The 18,383-nt window shown below is 37.5% G+C and overlaps 1 long non-coding RNA gene across 1 annotated transcript; it reads right to left on the bottom strand.

Annotated features, from left to right (window-relative positions):
• Positions 1–233: 233 nt before the first annotated feature.
• On the bottom strand, positions 234–14,765 carry LOC140682530 (uncharacterized). The gene is made up of 2 exons (XR_012054366.1): positions 14,652–14,765; positions 234–422 (listed from the first exon to the last, which is right to left on the bottom strand). It is a non-coding gene; the product is annotated as an uncharacterized lncRNA (long non-coding RNA).
• Positions 14,766–18,383: the final 3,618 nt, after the last annotated feature.

Below are 18,383 nucleotides of genomic sequence, written 5' to 3'. Positions count from 1 at the left end.
GTCATGTTTTAATCTCAGCCATCAATCATGCCCCATGCAGCTGATCACTCATTCCCCAGTAGGACTAGAGAGAGAATTGGAAGAGTAAAAGCTGGAAAATTCAAGGTTTCAGATAAAGACAGTTTCATAGGATAGGGAAAAGCCACACAGGCAGGTGTTCAGCTATCTCCAGGAGAGCAGGACCCATCATGCATGACAGTGACTTGGGAAGACAAAAGCCATCACTCGAAAAAAACCTTTCTCCTTGCCTTCATTTTATATGTTGAGGATCGTGTCATATGGTCTGGAATATTCCTTTGGTTGGTTTGGGCCACCTGTTCCAGCTGTGCCTCTTCCCAGCCTCCCAGGCACTCCCAACTTCCTTGCCATCATGGCAGTATGAAAAGCAGGAAAGACCTTGGCCTTCCATAAGCCTTGCTCAGCTATGAACAAAAGCAAACAAAGCAAAAACATCTCTGCGTTATTAATCCCTTTGCTAGCCACTGTGGAAAAAAAAAAATTCCCTTGATCACCTTGAAGAAAATGATCTCTGGAACAATGAGAATGAAACACATAAACACAAATTAAACTCAACATGCTTCCATCAACATGATTTCATATTTAGGGAAATGTAATTAGGTATGTGAGGGATGCAGGGAATAGAAGTCACCAGCTTTTCATCCCAAAGCCCTTCAGAGTATTTGCTTATGACCAAAAAGCAACCTGAATGTGAAGTCATAGGTGAGCATCACTCTCCACAAAAATGAGGTAAACTGAAAGAATGCACTTAACTCCCAGTTTTATTTCTTTCATTATTACCTGGAAGATCTCATCTGCCTAATTCAGAGTCTTTAAAGACTCTAAGGAAAAAAGAAAAAGTAGGTTGTTTCATAAACTTATCTTCATCTGCTAGTGCCTGCTGGGAACACCTTTCTGTATTGCCAGATTATATTGCCAGAAAACAAAATCTTTTAAGCCTATTGTATCTGACTTAATTTTCTCCTCAGTTATTGTCTTATAAATCAGAATTTATTATCAGGCATCTCATCTACAGAAATGCTAAAAATATGAGCCAGGCTTTAAAAAGTATTTCTGCTGGTAACTTTAGAAAGACAGATGGGAGCAGTTATTGGAGTGAAAGGCTTTTTGCTCATCCCTTCCCCTCCTTTGACACTGCAGAGTTCTGTGTCACCACCCACTTGCTGTGTAAACTTCCAGCCACCACAGCCCCCACCTTGACTGTTTGAAACAGAACATTTTCAGCATTTTCTTAATGAATTTATTCCTCCAGCAACCATTAAGATGTTTTCCTCTCATCAAGCACCCATTCTCACTGTTTCTTTTTTGCTCTTTTTTACCTGCATTAGCTATAAGCTTTTTACTTTATGCTTCAACTATCAGTATTCACATATACATGAACAGACATACATATACATATATATATAATTATATACAGCTGCATATCAACAGGTATAGCTGAAAAACTGAAATGACTTTTTATGGAGAGGAAGGGTGACAGAGCTTGGGTCTGTAAATTCAAATATCCCTGCCCAAGCTATACAGTCCATAATAATAATCCAGATGAGCAAACTTAATTTATAGGTAAAACCCAAATTCTTCCAAAAGAATCTGAAATATTCATGAATTATTATAAAGGGAGGGTTGGGGAGGGGTGGAAATGCTGGGAATTAGGTCCCAGCATTGTGATTTGTTTATTATAATTTGTTTTCTATGAATATCATAATTTCATAGCAGTCAGCTGAATTCAGTAAGTCTACTGTTGTGTAAGTAATGTGTGCATTAGGTGAAAGGGGCACAGTTCAGATCTCACTTAATCTTTAGCATGATTAAGATTTTGCTTTTACAAAACCTTCATGTATTAAATTCACATCCTATCCATATGGACATTAAAAATACAAATAAAAATTTAAAAATTAAACCCCATGACAAAATACAGCTACAACAATAATGACAATAATATCTTGATAGTTTATAGTAGGAATTTTTTTAAGCACCATTGCTATTTCTGCTGTGCTCACAGATACAGAAATAAATAAGTAAATATAATTTAGTCTGACCACTCCTAGGAACATTTTTCAGCCATTTTATGGGTTGGAGTTGCATGTGCCAAGAACAGGACATCTATCCTTGTGTCCCATCCTTTTCCACCACAGGCAATTAATAGACATGGAGCATATCTCTTGTTTACATTCTTTGGTTTAAGGTCCACATGAAAGAGCTGACATTAATTAATTGTGAATTATTAAGGAAATAGTGATTGTAATTAATATTTTATTCTGTTCTGTGATTTTCCTTTCGGATTTATAAACCAATGAAGACCAATCTGACTTCAAGTACCTTTCCTGAACTTAAAAATGCAATCAAATAAGAAGAAAACTAGCAGCTGGTCCCCACTGATCAGTAATCAGTGCATTAAAAATTAAGCTAAGCAATATTCCACTCCTGATATGAATATCAGTCATCTTCAGCTACATTTCTTCCCCAAAACTCACTAAACAACCGGGCCCTGCAGAAAACAGTGACGTGAAATCCCATCAGATTAAAACTTAAAGAAAAATTCAAACACCTAAAGTTTAATTAACAAAAAGACAACATGAAAACATGTTTTTTCCTACAAAAGAAAACAAGACAAATAAACCATGAGGTACAATGGCACTTAGCTCTGAGTCATTTCTTTAATAAAGCTACCTAAAAAAAATTATCTGGTATTTGCTTTCCTCAGCACATTGAGGGGACCAAATGTCCCTGCTGGGTCCAAGAACTGATGACCGAGGGATCTTGTCACTAGTGTGACACATTGTCACCCATGACCCACTGACTGTCATCATCCAGGGATGCTAAATCTTGCATGGCCGGAAGCCAAGCTTCAGTGGTACTGCTCTGCCCTGCCTTTGTGGCCAGGCTTTGCATTCCCACCAAGCTCATGACTTCCTTCCTCCTCCCATCAGCCTCTTTCCCTCACAGTCACCAAGTCCTCACTCCATGCTTCTGGCCCTTCTGAGCTGATCTTTGCCACCACATCACAGCACTGTCATTATTTCCCTCTACTGGTGCCACAATCCATGCACGAAGTCCCACATTATGCTGTTGCATATGGTTTTCATCAAGAGATTCTAATTATTTTTTTTAACACAATGTGAAATGTTTCTCTATGTTTAGCTATTTCATTATTGTGGCTGTAACCCTTTGGCCTTTATACTTAGAACCTGTCATTCTCCAAAATGGGTAACAGACCTTATGTTCTTTGTACAGCTATTGGTTTCCTAGAATATACATATTTTTCCTCCATTTTCACAGCAGCCTCCAGTGTCCTGGGCAATGCTCTACATCTGTTATACACCATTTCTCTCAAAAAATGGCTGCATATAGACCAATTCAAATGTTGCCTCTAAAGGAGAGCCTGTTGGTGCTAATTCCATGCTATTTACACTCAGGTATCTGCTAGGAGGTTATTGTCATTTGGGGACTTGCCTATTGCTCTTCCTGGAATGTGAGGTTTTATAGTAAGTACAAGTTGGCTTTATTAATATCTTAAAAAATAATCTGTCAAAGAGAAAATGTCATACAGCAATCCATACAGTTTAAAAGTTAGTGAAACAAAGATTTTTTTGTATCAATTCTCTTATCATTCTTTTGACTCAGCTGTATAATTTCTAAAATTAAAACCATTGCTACTAATAATGTTTTAGGGATTTGCATTATGCCTTTTTCAACTATACTGATGATCTTTAACTACAATCAAAAGAACTGACTTGTACAAGCTTTCTTTCAGTTTACTTCTAGAATCTTAATGGATCACACCATAAAAGTGATATATAACCAATTTTGTTCTGTAAAGTTTCATGTGCAATATTTGCAACCTTGAGAACACTCTGCAAGTTACTAATTCATTGTAGTGTCAAGGAAGAAATAGCTGCCAAAACCAGGCATCCTTCGTTTTTTTTAAATATGGATCTTAACAAGATTCCCAAATAAAAGTAAAGGGTTTTTGTTATTATGCAAATCTAAATTTTTCATGGTAAATATTTCCTAGATCAAGTAAAACTTTCATCTATTATATTCGTTTTCCAGCCATCTCTTTCCTGGTTCTTGTATCTGTAGTACGCAGATGAAATTCTGATCCAGGCAATATTGAGTATGTGATCACTCCAGGGACATATTTTCTATTAAATAATCAGCAGATATAGTACAGAATTAGTTTTGGGCTTTCCTTTTTCTGGCTGAGTGCCAGGTCAGAGGCATAATTCCTTCTATTTATCCTCAAAACAAAAAATGTACATAACCATCGAGAACAGTAAAGGGAAAGGCCATAGAAATGGTATAAATGCTGAAAATTTTAGGTGCAGAAAAAGATTAAACAGTGATTCTTCAGTCAGGAGAAAAGTAGCTAGGGTCCACAATACCTAGTTGTAGGAGAGTAATTTGTATTTCTCACTTCTATGAGAATTTCTGTAAATACGAGAGAAAGAGAAAAATACTTTTCTCCTTCAGAGCCTTTCTGCTCTACTTCTTGCCAGAAAGTACCTTTGGGAATCTGTGCAATTGCTAGTGAGAAACAGCCCATGCCGGAGAATGGTCTTGGTAAACTCAGAACAACTTCATACGCGCCTGGATCACCAGGTGTTCAACATGGTCCTCCATGTAAATTTGAGCCAGGAATATTCCAGTGAAGACAATATGTTAGCTGATACACTCAATCTGTAAATCAGGATTAGATCTTAGCAGTAGAAGGGAAAGCCATAGTCTGCTCTGTATTTGGTCACCACCTATATAATTGCAGTAGTTCTTGTTTATTTTTAAAAGCTGTGAAAAGCCAATCTCTTTTAATCTGAGGATACAAGGTCAACTGTTTTCCTGGCAGTTTTCTTGCTTGATTGAGAGAATACAATTTAATTTTGCTTGATGTTCTATAACTAATAATAAGACTCTTTTGGAATCACTAGATAATCAAGCAACACAGAAAATCAACATATTCAACATGAGAGTAATAGGCTTTCAGTTTAAGTAAATGTTCCAGCTCTGATGTGTCCAATATCTGATTTTTCAGAAAAAAATCCAGCATTCTGCTCAGAAAAGGAGAATCCAAACTAGAAAACATGCAGAAATGCTTACAAAAATGGACATAAGAAAGAGAATCTCCCTTCAAATACAGAAACTTGGCTTTTTGAAAGAATATGACTGCATACCATATTGTATTAGGATTATGAATACAAGGGATAGGGAAGAACTGTTTGCACAAATGGGATAAATTATGTAGCAGTTTAATGATACTTATTTTCAACAATATGCTAGCAACATTAATGAAATACACAGAAAGTGTTGTCCATATCAGGAATGAGAAGAAAAGAGAGAGACATAACCACTGAAAAGCATTCAGAATAAAATTTTGTTTGTAGGAATAAATGTCAGAGATATATTTATTGAATTAATTTTGGGCAGTGAGATACATACCTACATGGGCTTCTGTTCTTTAAGGACCTAATGAGGGGAAAGGACTTTGTGCCCAGGCAAAAATGTATTTTGAGAGAGTAACTTTGATAGCAGTAAGGTATTTGCATCAGCAGTGCCCAGGACTGCATGTGAACTTGTTTCCAAGGGAGACAGGATGTTTTCCAAGAAGAATATCATCACACCTTGAAATAGCAATAGACTCCCCTTCCAGAATAAGAGAGAACAGCCAAGAACAGCTTGACCTTTATGGGGGCTGTTAGGTGATAAAGCTGCATTTATTTACCTACTTGCTCTTGGTTGTGTAAGAGAAAGCGTGATCCTTTATTTGAAGAACTTTGCACAGACCCCAAATCACAGATACAAAACATCTGTTTGCCTTCAGACTTCAGCTATAAACTCCAGTAAAGACTTCTCTTTGCTAGAAAAGTGCTTTGGCTTTTGCAGCTGTTCTTTAAGAGTAGCAAACCTTCCTGGCTGACAGCAGGCAGAGAAAGCACCGAGTCCTTGTTTGTGTGACTGCTGAGGGAAACACAGACTTTGCACCTGTCTTCTGATGGGGTTCCTATGGAGTGAGGGACCTCACAAAGCAGGTAGCATTCAGAGTGCAGCAGAGCAGATACATCTTTACTTATCCTTAACAAAATCCATCTCTGAGACTCCAAGGAGTTATAATCCGATCTATCTAAATTAATTGTCTAATTGTCTTTCCTTTATGTACTTGTATATAAAATAAAAGTACAATAATGTGCTAAAGGTAAGAATAACTTAGAGCAGTGAACTGCAGCCCCTTTAAACCATGTATAAAATGGGGCAATGCATAAACTACGGATTACACTGATTTTTTCAGCCTCAGCAAATGAGGGCTGAGTTGAAAAAAAAGAGAGAGGGCAGCATTCTCCTTAAAAATTGTGGACTTAAAAAGAAACAGGGGTTCTGGGGCAAAGCAAGTACAATGAAATGTGGGAGGCAACTCAGTCCCTCTGTTCCAGGACAAAATGTGCTCTGTTCCTCCCTGGAAGAAATTTTTCTGACCTGGTTTAAAACTTCTCAGGGCAGGAGGTTTAGCATCTTCTGCAGGGAGCTTGTTTCAATGTTTCACCTCCTTAACAGATAAAAAGGTGTTTCTAGTCTGAAGCTCACTTCATGGTTGAAACAGACAACCAGAAACAGCATGAGAGGATGGATTCAGTGACAGAAACTAAGCTTTTGTACAGAAAGGGTTTCACCATCTGAATTGGATTAATTACTCAGAGTAAGAGCAAAGTGAACTGATTTCTTCTTGTCCTGTCCTTCTTCTATGTAACCCCAAAGTCCACATCTCCTTCATGATCTCTGACAGACCCTACAGAGTGTAAGAATGTGAGAATAAGCACATGGGGTCAGAGCTTCTTCCAGCTTTTATCCTCTCTGCATCACCTGCAGCATGCATTGTATGAAGAATATATGACCAAAGCAAGTGCACACTGATATGGTCCCCAAGGAATAATTTTATTTTCCATTGTGTTTTAGTGAACAAGGGTTTGGACTTGTGTGGTTTTGTCACTGATTCATTTTTCTTCCATTAATTTAACTAACTGTTTTCAGAGTGTCTGTGCAACATCCTTGCAAAAATGAGTTTCACAATTTCACTGCCCAGCAAGTAGATAAATATCACAAATTCACAGAATCATAGAGTGGTTTGGATTGGAAGAGACCTCAAAGATTATCTAGTTCCAACACCCTGCCACTGGCAGGGATGCCACTAGATCAAGTTGCTCAAGGCCCCATCTAACCTGGTCTTGAACTTCTATGGATGGGGCATCCACAACTTCGCTGGACAACCTGTTTCAGTGTCTCACTACCCTCATAGTCTCCTTTTTTTGTTCTGATCTTGCTGCTTGTTTCTTTCTTCCTTCCTCTTCCTTCCTACAGAGGAACTGCAGCTTCAGGAGGTTGGCAGAAGAGAAGGGCAGAGTCAAATCTAAAATAAGGTAGGTTTGTCTGTTTTCTTATGCTGAGCTATCCTGCACAGAGACAATAATTCTCTTGTCATGCCACTTGCCCACATAAAAATTTCAGTTAGCCATTTATTTCCAAATAGAGGCATTTCCAACATGTAAAGATATCTTTTGAGGATATATGACTGGGATATTTGTCTTCTTCACTGTAACAAAAAAAGAAAACATTTATGGTGTCTTCTTCATTGTTGGCAGTCTAAGTCATGACTTCACAGTTTGGAAAGGCAAGGGTGTGTCTGAGAGACTTCTAAGCGTGTTTAGTCATGGCATTGCTGCAGCCCATACTTATAGTTAGTGGGAAGTGGCATGTAAAACTAGACTTGCAAAGCAGAACGGGTGGAGCTAAAAATAATCTGCTGTGATCAATGGATGGACAAAGTTGTGACTGATCACTCAAACCTGAAGAGTGTCTCCAGAAACACGGGTTTCAGAAGCCACGGTGATTCATTGCCCTGGAGGTCAACGAGAGTCTAAATATGTGGTAATCAGTTCTGCTTGTAAGATTGCCATGGAATGATAGAAAATTGCCTTTCCATCCAATTCACCTCTGACCATTCATTACCAGAGAGGTTCAGCTAGAGACATAGACACCTCACTGTTGACTGTAGCAGCTGTTGTATGGTAGGGATCACACTTAAGCAGCTAAATTTAGCATTTTGAGGTTACAAGGGTTTTTTGATGTTTTTCTTTCTTTTAAGCAGAACTTGGAGCATCTAAAAGAGTTTTGTTCTTTCTATTTGCAGAAGAAATCAAGTTTTGTGTATTCCCTTTTGGCTGTAAACTCATTGGAAGCCTGAACTCATGAATAATTTAAAATTTGAATTGCATCTGCTTTACTGTAAGTCTTTCTCTCTATGCACTTTATGACCCCACCCAGAATTAAGCTTGCTATGTGCAAGAAATAAAAAGAAACATAATACAATTATGTAATTATCTCAAAAACTTTAAAGTTATAGATTTCTCATAAGTGCCTTGACATTTTCTATAAACATTAAAAATTCACAGGACTAATTTTATGGTTTTGAATTCTTCTTGAAATGCAATAGTACCTATTATTATCTATCATTAAACAATGACTTTATGTTAAATAACACTTTTCTTCAGCAATGTATACATATCCTATTCCAATATGTCTACTCAGAGGCATAAGCACATAATTAGTCTTGCCTAGTCTCTACTTTCATGCTTTTAAAATTAAAGTTACACCATAAAATACGTTTAAGTATAGCAGTCATCATCTGTGACATCAGCGAAAAAAATCACTTTCTAGACTATAAAAGACTTTCTAAAAAAGCATCACACAGATCTCATTAATTTTGAAGGGAACTAAACACCTCTATTTTTTTTAAATCCAGCCATGAGTCAGTTCTTTCTGAAAGTCATTGCTGAATACTTCATGCAAGTTGAAGTTGTTCTTAGATCTTTCACTCAGCCCATTTACTCCACATAGCCTCTAAATGTTCATTTAAATCACAGTAAGCTAAGTGACGAGCACACTCCTAGAGCAAATTATCAGAAAAATAATTTCAGGCTTTTCATGATTTGCAAATATTTTTGGGACTAGAAAGAAAGTGGCCAACTACTACTTTAATGTGTATTTATCAGCAAAACAACTTATTTCATGGATTGTTTGACTGTCTCTTTTTTCTATATAAGTAAGTAAATACATACGTAAATGTATATTTACCAAAGATGTACAAGTACCAATCTGAATTCACATTTACTCTAAATTTAAGTTCACATATAGTTTAGTGAAGTTCTACTCTTCTGTAAGGTAAGCCCCACTGTTGGGATATTTAATATCCCTATTTGCCCTAGGGTTATCATTAGAACACAAAGTCACTCTGTCCTTCAAAATAATGTTGAGTAATCCTTTCTGAAAATTCCTTCCGTTGTTTTCATTTAAAAATGTCTTTAGGCCCATCACCACTGATATCACACAACTTAACAGAAAGTAATCTTGACCATCTCAGGTAGAAACCAGTTCAGGCTAGTCTTGGGTGAACAAGAAAAAGTGAAAAAGTGAAAGTGAAAAAGCTGAAAATACACCTGCTAGATAAATTTCATATGGAGATTGGTTATTCTGACAGAATGTGCAAATTTGAGGTGCTCACTTTCATCACACATGAGGGCTGTTAGATTTCAGTGTTCACAGTATCAATGGATAATTCTTTCTCCTGTTGTTGTGGTCATTTAATAGAGCATGTATTTTCAGTTGCCATTAAGCCTAACACTCCTGAGGCAGTGCCCTCAGGAGCATCTGACAATTCAAAATTATTTTTAAAAATGCAAATGCTGGTCCTCTTAACATCATATTCTTAGAAACTTGAGAAACTTAGTTCTGAGAAGTTACCAAATTCAGTGGCATTCTTCACTTTAACTGCAGAAAATAGGACAGACTAGCACATTCTCAAAGGAAAGATTTCAAAAAGTAATCATCATATAATTGAGGAGGTAGTAGTACCTACACACACTACATCACTTTCTTATTGTCCATGCCTCTTGTACCCTGTACAAGTATTCCAGGTGGGAAACTGGAAAGGATTATTCCACAGGAGAAACACAGAAATGAGAGATGGCCTGGTACAAAGCTACATTAGGAAAACTGCTGTTCCTTGCTTGAGGTTGCTCTTATATAAGAAGAGGCTGTAATTGTTGCTGTAGGTGTATTATCGTTGCCACCGCTGCCCTGGGGAAGACAGTGGAGAGTAATGAAATATAACTAGAAACAAAAGACTTTTTGTCTTGAATTAAAAAAAAATGTGGTGGGGGGAGGTAATTCGAAACAAGTGAGCATCAGCAGGTGTCATTGCCTCTTCCTCTGTTCCAGTCAAACCATCAGATCTTGGGATTCTGACATTTCCAGAGGCACAGCTGGCTATAGAGCTGGTGAAGGGAAAGTGGGTTCTGTCCCCAGGACCTCATTGTAATGCAGAGGAATTGTTCCAAGCAAGACAACACCACTACAGTTTTATGCAGGTTGTAATTCTGTATTCCCAACATGGTGTATTTGGAGCCATTAAAGAAAAAAGAGCAAATTTGATGTAAGGAGAGCAGCATGTCTGGCAAGAAGGGCAATTATCTGCACCAAGGCATGCAGGCTTCTGAACATCCATAAATTAAGGGTGTTCCCTTTCAGGCCCAGAGCAGCCAGGGGAGAATTCACACAATACACCAGTGCCCCCAGCATGTGTGTCCGGGAGTGCGTGTGTGGAGGGGGTGGTTTCTTTTGCTGTCCCTCGAGAGAGCACCACTCTGCCAGCAGTGTGTTATGACATCTGTTTTTACAAACCCAATAACGCTCAGCATGCTGAGAAGCCAGGGCGGTTTTGATGGATGAACCCACTATAGCAGCACGATAACATTCTGCGAGCATGCACGAGGGATTAAGCAAGACACCAGCCCACTTCAGCGAGGTCAGGCTGTGCTCAGAATCTGAAAGGATGCAATATTAATGTCTATCTAATTGGTGAATTTGTCAATGCAGTGTTGCCATTAAACAGCCAGCCATCTGGACCCCAAGGTTTATGTGAGCCCAGCTGATTGTCAAAACAATGGCATTTCACTGACCTTAAGAAATTTAATTAAACTGTTGTATTTCTTTCCATGCAGTAAAGGTACACAAACTGATAGCTAAGAATAAGGTTGTTGTAAGGGCTGCTACTTCTGTTTTCTACAGTGTAAAATCATTTTTACATAGACACATCTTCCTGGTAAATCTAAAATAACACATGCAGCTGCACTGACACTTTGAGCAAGTCATGTTTTCTTGCTGTGTGTTCTAATGAACACTCACCAACAGACAGGAGATTTTTCTAGAAACTAGTACTCTGCAATTCCATTCATCTTTTTTACTTAATAGCTTATTTAGGACATTCTTTGTTCAAATAGCAGCTCGGAAGTTGTTATAGTATCAACTCAGTAACTCTTCCCCTGCTATTATTTTAACCAGTGTTTTATGGATCATGACCAAAAAAAAAAAAAAAAGCTCTTCTTTTCCACACACTGACCCCTAAGGTATAGAAATGTGGGACAATAGAAGTTTCCTGGATGACTGAGTTTCCCCCTCCATATTGCATAGCTCTTTTCATAAACACATTAAACGCCAACTTAAAACAAGTTATTATTACTCCTAGCCAGACTGAGAGGTCAATTGAGAACTTTAGTGTTCTCGTGGTTACAAACCTTCCTTTAATTTCCATCTTAAAATTATTCATGGGTAGCTTATACTCCTTTGTTCTTATGCCAACATTGCCTTTTAGTTTAAACAGCTCTTCCCTAGTGTTTATCCTCGCTGTGAATTTATAGAATGCAATCACTTTCAGCTTTCTTTCAGCTAGAATGAAACCCACTTTCTCAAATCTCTCAAAAAATATAGTGGCTGTTCCCCTGGACATGTTTGCTCCTTTGACATCATGAGTTCACGTTTCCTGAATGGGGGAAGCAGGGATGCAAGCAGCATTCCACATTATCTCTAGCAGATGCCCTAAAGAATGACAATGATATTGTGTTTCTTTGCTAGAAATCTTCCATATAAGACAACTTCTGCTTCCTCATATCAGCTTCTCACAGCCATTTCCTCATCATGCTGTCCAGCTGGAACACAAACTCATTCTCTGTGGTCCAGTTTCTTTCTGTGGAGGGCCTGTAGCCCTTAGCAGCTTTTATAAGATTTCCAGTATCTGTTTTTCTTTTTGCCAGTAACTTTCATGTGGGGTCCTCACAAATTATATCAGCAAATTCACCTGTTTTTGTGGAGGGCAGTAAGGAGTATAAGAGAGGTTTCTGTAACTTTCTTACAATATATTTTCATGCTACCTGTTGTGTCTTCCCCTTCAGACCTCTTCTTACACATTATCTTTGCTAATGATTTTTCACACAATATCACATCAGCTCTTTTGTTAAAGACAAATAAGATGTACTATTAGTGGGGGTTTAGAAAATGAAAGATTTTTTATTAATTTAGAATTATAATTTATCTTTTTAGACTTTTTATTTTATTTTGCTTCCATGTCTTCCACAATTATTTCTTTCAAAACATATTTAAAAGCTTCATATGATACTGAAGTCTAAGTAGCAGACTCAGTGTCTCATATTTTTGTTGGTTTTTGAGGAGGGTTTTTTTTGTACATAAAAATGATACAGTTACTATTCTTTGGTCACGTGGTGCTGCTCCAAATTTGATAATTAATTTTTTAATATTGCATTATCTGGAGTTCAGTTCCTTCCCATTACTCTGCCACCTTTCAGGAAGCTTATAAGCTATTTCCCTTGAACTTGCTGTATATGGTGAGTGCATACCAATGGGAAATGTTCAATCTGTACAAGAACAAATACATTGAATTACTCCATCATTTTCTATTGTGCCAAGATGAGGTTAAAATAGCTAAAAGCAAGAAGTTTCTAAAGTAACTCAGCTGTAGACTGCATGAAAATACAATAAACGAGCCCTCCAGCGCATGGAGATGATACAGGTATTTATAAAATGTGTCAAAAACATAACCTCACTGATGTGTTGCTTTTGCCATAGTGTGTAAGGTGGAGAGAAATGCTCACTGGGCAAAGCCTGTGTGGCAGGCTTATTGTTCTGTCACTCGTGAATAAAGCACCAACTGCAACTTCTGGTGACACCTTTGTTCCACTGACAGCTCATCTTTTAGTAGCAGAAGTTTTTATAAAATGAAACTCCCATCCTGTAGTTGCTACCATGTCACGGCAATATTAGTGCTTAAATCTACTGCATGTGCATAAACATACCCTTCTTCAAACTGTACTATAGGAAGTTGGCGAGCAAATGTTTGATGTTTTTATACCCTCTGCTAGATGCAAAGGACTGACATTGTTTCAGTCCAGTGGGTCAGTCCTGCACATTTGTAATGCATCATTGGTAGAGTGTGACAAAGCAATTTGAAATAAGACACTGATTAAAATGCCTGATCACATACTGGGAATATTGTTAGTTAGTTAGAACAAAGTTTTCTCCACTGTGAATCATTCCGCAAAGCTGACTGACTTGAAGGTTAGTTGTAGTACATTTTTTTAATCTCAGTCCACCAAAAATGAACTGCAGACACATTTCTCATCGGTGAATTAATTATCCTGTGGAGATCAGCCAGTGAGTGCTAGAACATGCTATTTAACCACCTCTGGAAAATTGTATCCTTTTTCAAATTCACATTGGCTCTTTATTAACATGGAGTTTGGTGGTGGGAAGACGGTTTGTGATAAAGGTCACAGCTGCTCATTAGAAAGCTAAATGAAATGTGGTAATGCAGTTATTCCTCTAACACTGCAGCTTATGCAAATGAAAAAATACATAAACATATATCTACATGGTACTGTAAAAGGACGGCCGTTGTACAGTAGCTTTATGTTACTCTCAAGTGCACATTATTAAAATACTTTGCAACAGCCCTTCCAATAATACCCAATTACTTCAGGTAGGAACGATTGCACAGGCTACTTGGATTTTTACCTCCAAGAAAAAATGTCCAAACTAAGTGTTTGAGTCAGTACAAACAGATGGGAGAAGGTATTTTCTGCTCTCAGTGACAGAAGCAGAAAATCATTTGCTCCAAAACTTGTGTGCAGGACAAGAAAAAGGTGGTATTTGGTTATGTCACATGAACACTGAATTTCTCAGCATCTGGGCTGTTGCAGCCCTGGAGGAAAGATAAATGACAACTCTCAGTGTCTTTAGCATTCACAGAAGTTAATATTGTCCTGTTATTGAGTCAGTAGTCCATGAGGATCCAGGTCTGCTTTATTTGCTTGCTGGCTGTCAATGTAGTTAGGAGTATCAGGTCTCTAGTAAGAGCTTGACATGCACTGTGGAGCCTGGATGGCTGCACAAGGGAGCTCAGATGCTTCTCAGAAAAACCTACTATAGCTTTTGTCCCTCGATCTAATCTCTTGCTGGTAAATATTGTTGTTGGTACTGACACCAGTTTATCTGTTTTGAAGAACTTTTTTGAAGCAAGAGCCTTGATGAAGCAACATGTAAATGCTGCTGGGGAGTAGCTACCCTCATGTTATCATCCCAACCCTCCTGTATCAGAAGCACAAATACTCTGGATAAAAATATGAATAAATTAATATAAAAATATTACAAATATGGAAGATGACAACAGAGAAAAACAATGTATTTTTGCTGTCATACTGGACCAAATCCCTGGAAATGCTAATCATGGAAGTAGATCCTACCTGGAGGACTGACAGGGGTGACTGCAGCAGAACTACTCCCTGAGGAAGGTAAAATCACATCTGTGAGTTGTGAGAAAGAGTACATTTACAGGGCTGATTCCAGTGCTTTACACCAGCCCTTCACTGTCTCCCCTCTCTAATTTGTATCAGCGTTTGACAGCTTGTTGACAGCTCATTAGGAAAAAAACCTCACATGTGACCAAAGCACTCAGTGCAAGCAGGGAGATCTGCTCTCTAATTGTGAACTGTATTGAAATCTGAACCAGATGTGGCGCTGCAAATCAGTAACCAGCCCAATTAGCATGTTTAGTAAAATATTTTTAAATTTATTTAAATTATTAGCTAGTATAAAACAGAGTAGCAGTAGCAGCTCTTGTGGGATTCTAAGTCGTAATAAGCGGCAAATCAAAGGAAACCAGAGAGGTTTTTGGATTTATTTGTCCTGAAAGAAGGTATGGTGCAATATCAATGGCATTAAAACGTGTCAGCTCTGTCATTGAACAGGAACCATTTGTGGGCAGGTGCCTTTGGTCTCAGTCCAGACTCCAATCAGCACTGAATGAGAACTTCAGACTTACAGCAAAACCAGAGCTGTGGTAAGAACTGTAAAATTCAGCCATATTTTGCTCTTGAGATTTTTTTTCTTTTGACACTGGTTAAATTTAAATTAACCATTTTGGCTTATATTTCTGTGTTTAGATTGGCAATTCTGTTCATTAGGCTCTGTTCTCAAAGAGAATTCTTGAATTAAGGCTGTCAGGTTTTCCTAATATAATGCAGACGCTACAAATCAAATGACGAGATTTGAAGCTTCTCTGAGGAATTGCTACATTCTTAATCTGCAGGAAATATTTCTGAATTTTTTTTGGTGTCTGACAACTGGAAAGACAGGCAGCTCTTCATACAATGAAAGGCACTTCTTTTTTTTACTTTACATTATTTTTTAATTCAACACACTTCCTGAAATATCAAAGCAAACATCCAGGCTAGGAGGGATTCAATATATACATGCAAACAAAGGCACATAGCTTAGGTCCATTAGGAAATATTTGTAACTTCTGCTGAGCAAAGACAAGCTGGCTGAATGTTTTTATGTACCCTTCTAGATTATGTGTTCATGTCATGGAAATAACAGTCAGGGGGTAAGATGCAGGTAGTATTTCCAGCCCTGTAGTTGACAAAAAAAGAAATGCTTGCACAGGGCTGAACTAAAGTACAACCTGTGCACACCATGGGATACATTCTACTATCTAGCTCCTCTACAAGCTTCCCTCAGAGTCCTAGTAATGGACTGACCATTTGTTTTTAGAAGTCTTTTAATTATTTTCAAAACACTTAGTGTAAGGCATGGGAATGTAGAATTTTCTGTTTGAATAAATTTAGAAGAAAAAGACCTCTGTAAATAATAGCTAGTGCTTTATCTAAGGACACTGAGGCCTTTAGAGCTATAAGAGTGGAAAAGCACATTTTGCAAGGCAAAATCTGCAGAAAAAGATTACAATAAAACAATGGCTTTCACTTTTAAATCCAAGAGATTGATGACCTGAATAAAGTCACTCAGAAGAGTTATTTTCTGAGTATGTATATTAAACAAGATGCCATCAGGAGAATCATCTCACTATAAAGTATAATTTCTTAAACAAAACAACTAACAGCTCTCTGCACGCACTGTTAGTTTACTGAATCCAAAATAATACATTTGAAATTAGTGTTAATGTCCTCTGCACCTTGTTCCTTTACTCTTTTTACTAGTTCTTGAATATTATTTTCTTCCTGGTTTTAGAATTAGTATAAATATTCTCATTTGTGTACTACAGCTAAATGAGCTACAAAAGCCTAGTTTTGTTGCTTCCTGGGTAATTGATCTGCATGATACACATTTCATAGAATATATTTTTTAAATCCTGCAGCAATTGCATTTATGTGACTGTCCATGCATTTGGCAGAGTAGGGAATTTTTGCACTTTATTGCTGGCACTGCAGGTTCAGCTTTTCATTCTGTAGATCTGTCCCTGTCTCTCTGTCTGCCTGCAATGAGAAGTGGTGTGTTCTTTCCCAGCCGCACACACTTGGTGGTGTTTTAATGTCTGGTGCTCTGAAGCTGCTGGATCACTTGCAGAAAAAGCAAAACCAAACCCCAACCAAAAAAACCCTTTGGCACCCTGGTTGCCAAAAGGGAAATACCCACTACATTTCACTGTCACTGAAGTACTTTCTTTTTGGTCCCCTTTAGAAACATGGCAAAACCAATAATATAGGAAGGACTCTGAGATTCCTGCCATCAAGAGAAGTTTCTGGAATCTCTTGGTCAACTTTTTCAGTTAGTACCTCACTCCTACCTCACAACTGCCTGAGCTTTTCTAGGCTTTGTCAAGCCTTTCACTACCCCTGCTTTCCTTAAGGCAACATTCATCTACATTTTGAGCATTGCCACATTCTCTATAAGATGACACTGAAGTGCTTCTATCACCAGCACTGTGCAAATGGAACAGTACAGAGGTATCTATCTCATACCTGCATAAAATATATTATTATATAATATAATATATTATATATTATTATATAATATAATATATTATTATAACCACACAAGAGAAAAAAAAAAAAAGATGGATTCAAGATATTTGTCTGATCTAATGTTCTTTTTTTTTTTTTTTTAATCTGGCTAAAGATAGTTTTCTTCTCTTTCAGGAGAATAAATGAGAGAAGAACATCCTTTCTTGCACTTGGAGGGTTTCAGCTGCCTTCTGGTTGTGGTCATTAGCAGTCAGCCTGTTAAGAAGAGCTCTTCATCATTTTATTCCATCAGTTGTAACAACTGCCTCACTGCTTACCCAATTATTTTCTGTCACTATGAAAATCTTAGTTTTATATTAATTACTTAATTTAATAACAACCTTCAGATGTGCTAAAATCATAGTCTGATAGGAACTGCAGGATATTTACTCTAATAGGAACTGCAGGTTATTAGACATCTTCAGGAAGTTGATTCAATCGTCTGATTTTAATATTTTGAAAATGGGTTAAATTCTGTTCACTTAATTTTAGAAATTTCCATTTTACAACATTTTTTCTGTTTTTTAACTAGTTTCAGTCTGCCTTTCCCCACTATTTTGAATCCCAGCTTTCTGGGATTTCTTATGCATATTGAGTCTCCCAAATCAACAAGAGACATTTAGTGTTAATCTATATCTATATCTTATCTAATCATCTATATTTAGATAAGAAGCATTATTACATGGTGGAATTTTATGATTTTCAGGAATCACCCAAAGATTTTTCTTGGCACCATAATGTAATGGTGCTCTTAGTCTGTGACTAACACTCATGAGGTGATGTCATAACCCTGGGTGGTTGCTCCTTTATTTCTTTTTTACATCCATAGCATTTTATGAAGGCATTTATACACAAACCCACAGAAACACTTACACAATAAAATTGAAAAGTACCAATCAGATGCTTGTATTCACAAGCAATATTATGTATACATGCCCATATACTGCCTTCTATTGAAGAGACTTAAGAAAGACCTAAATCAGCATGATGAAGGCCACACATTACATCCCCAGCTGCACTAAATCAGGGGTCCAAAATCTTCCCTGTAAGAAAAACAACTCTGCTTAACTTGGGAGACAAGCTGAATTCCCAAGGACTCAATCTATCTTTTCCCAACACAAAGCTGTCAGGAAGGTGCTTAAATTTGCATTACATGTGTTTCATATCATCCTCAAG

Source organism: Taeniopygia guttata, chromosome 2 (genome assembly GCF_048771995.1).
Source record: "Taeniopygia guttata chromosome 2, bTaeGut7.mat, whole genome shotgun sequence".
Taxonomy (NCBI): domain Eukaryota; kingdom Metazoa; phylum Chordata; class Aves; order Passeriformes; family Estrildidae; genus Taeniopygia; species Taeniopygia guttata.
This window is presented reverse-complemented; position numbering and strand designations above follow the sequence as displayed.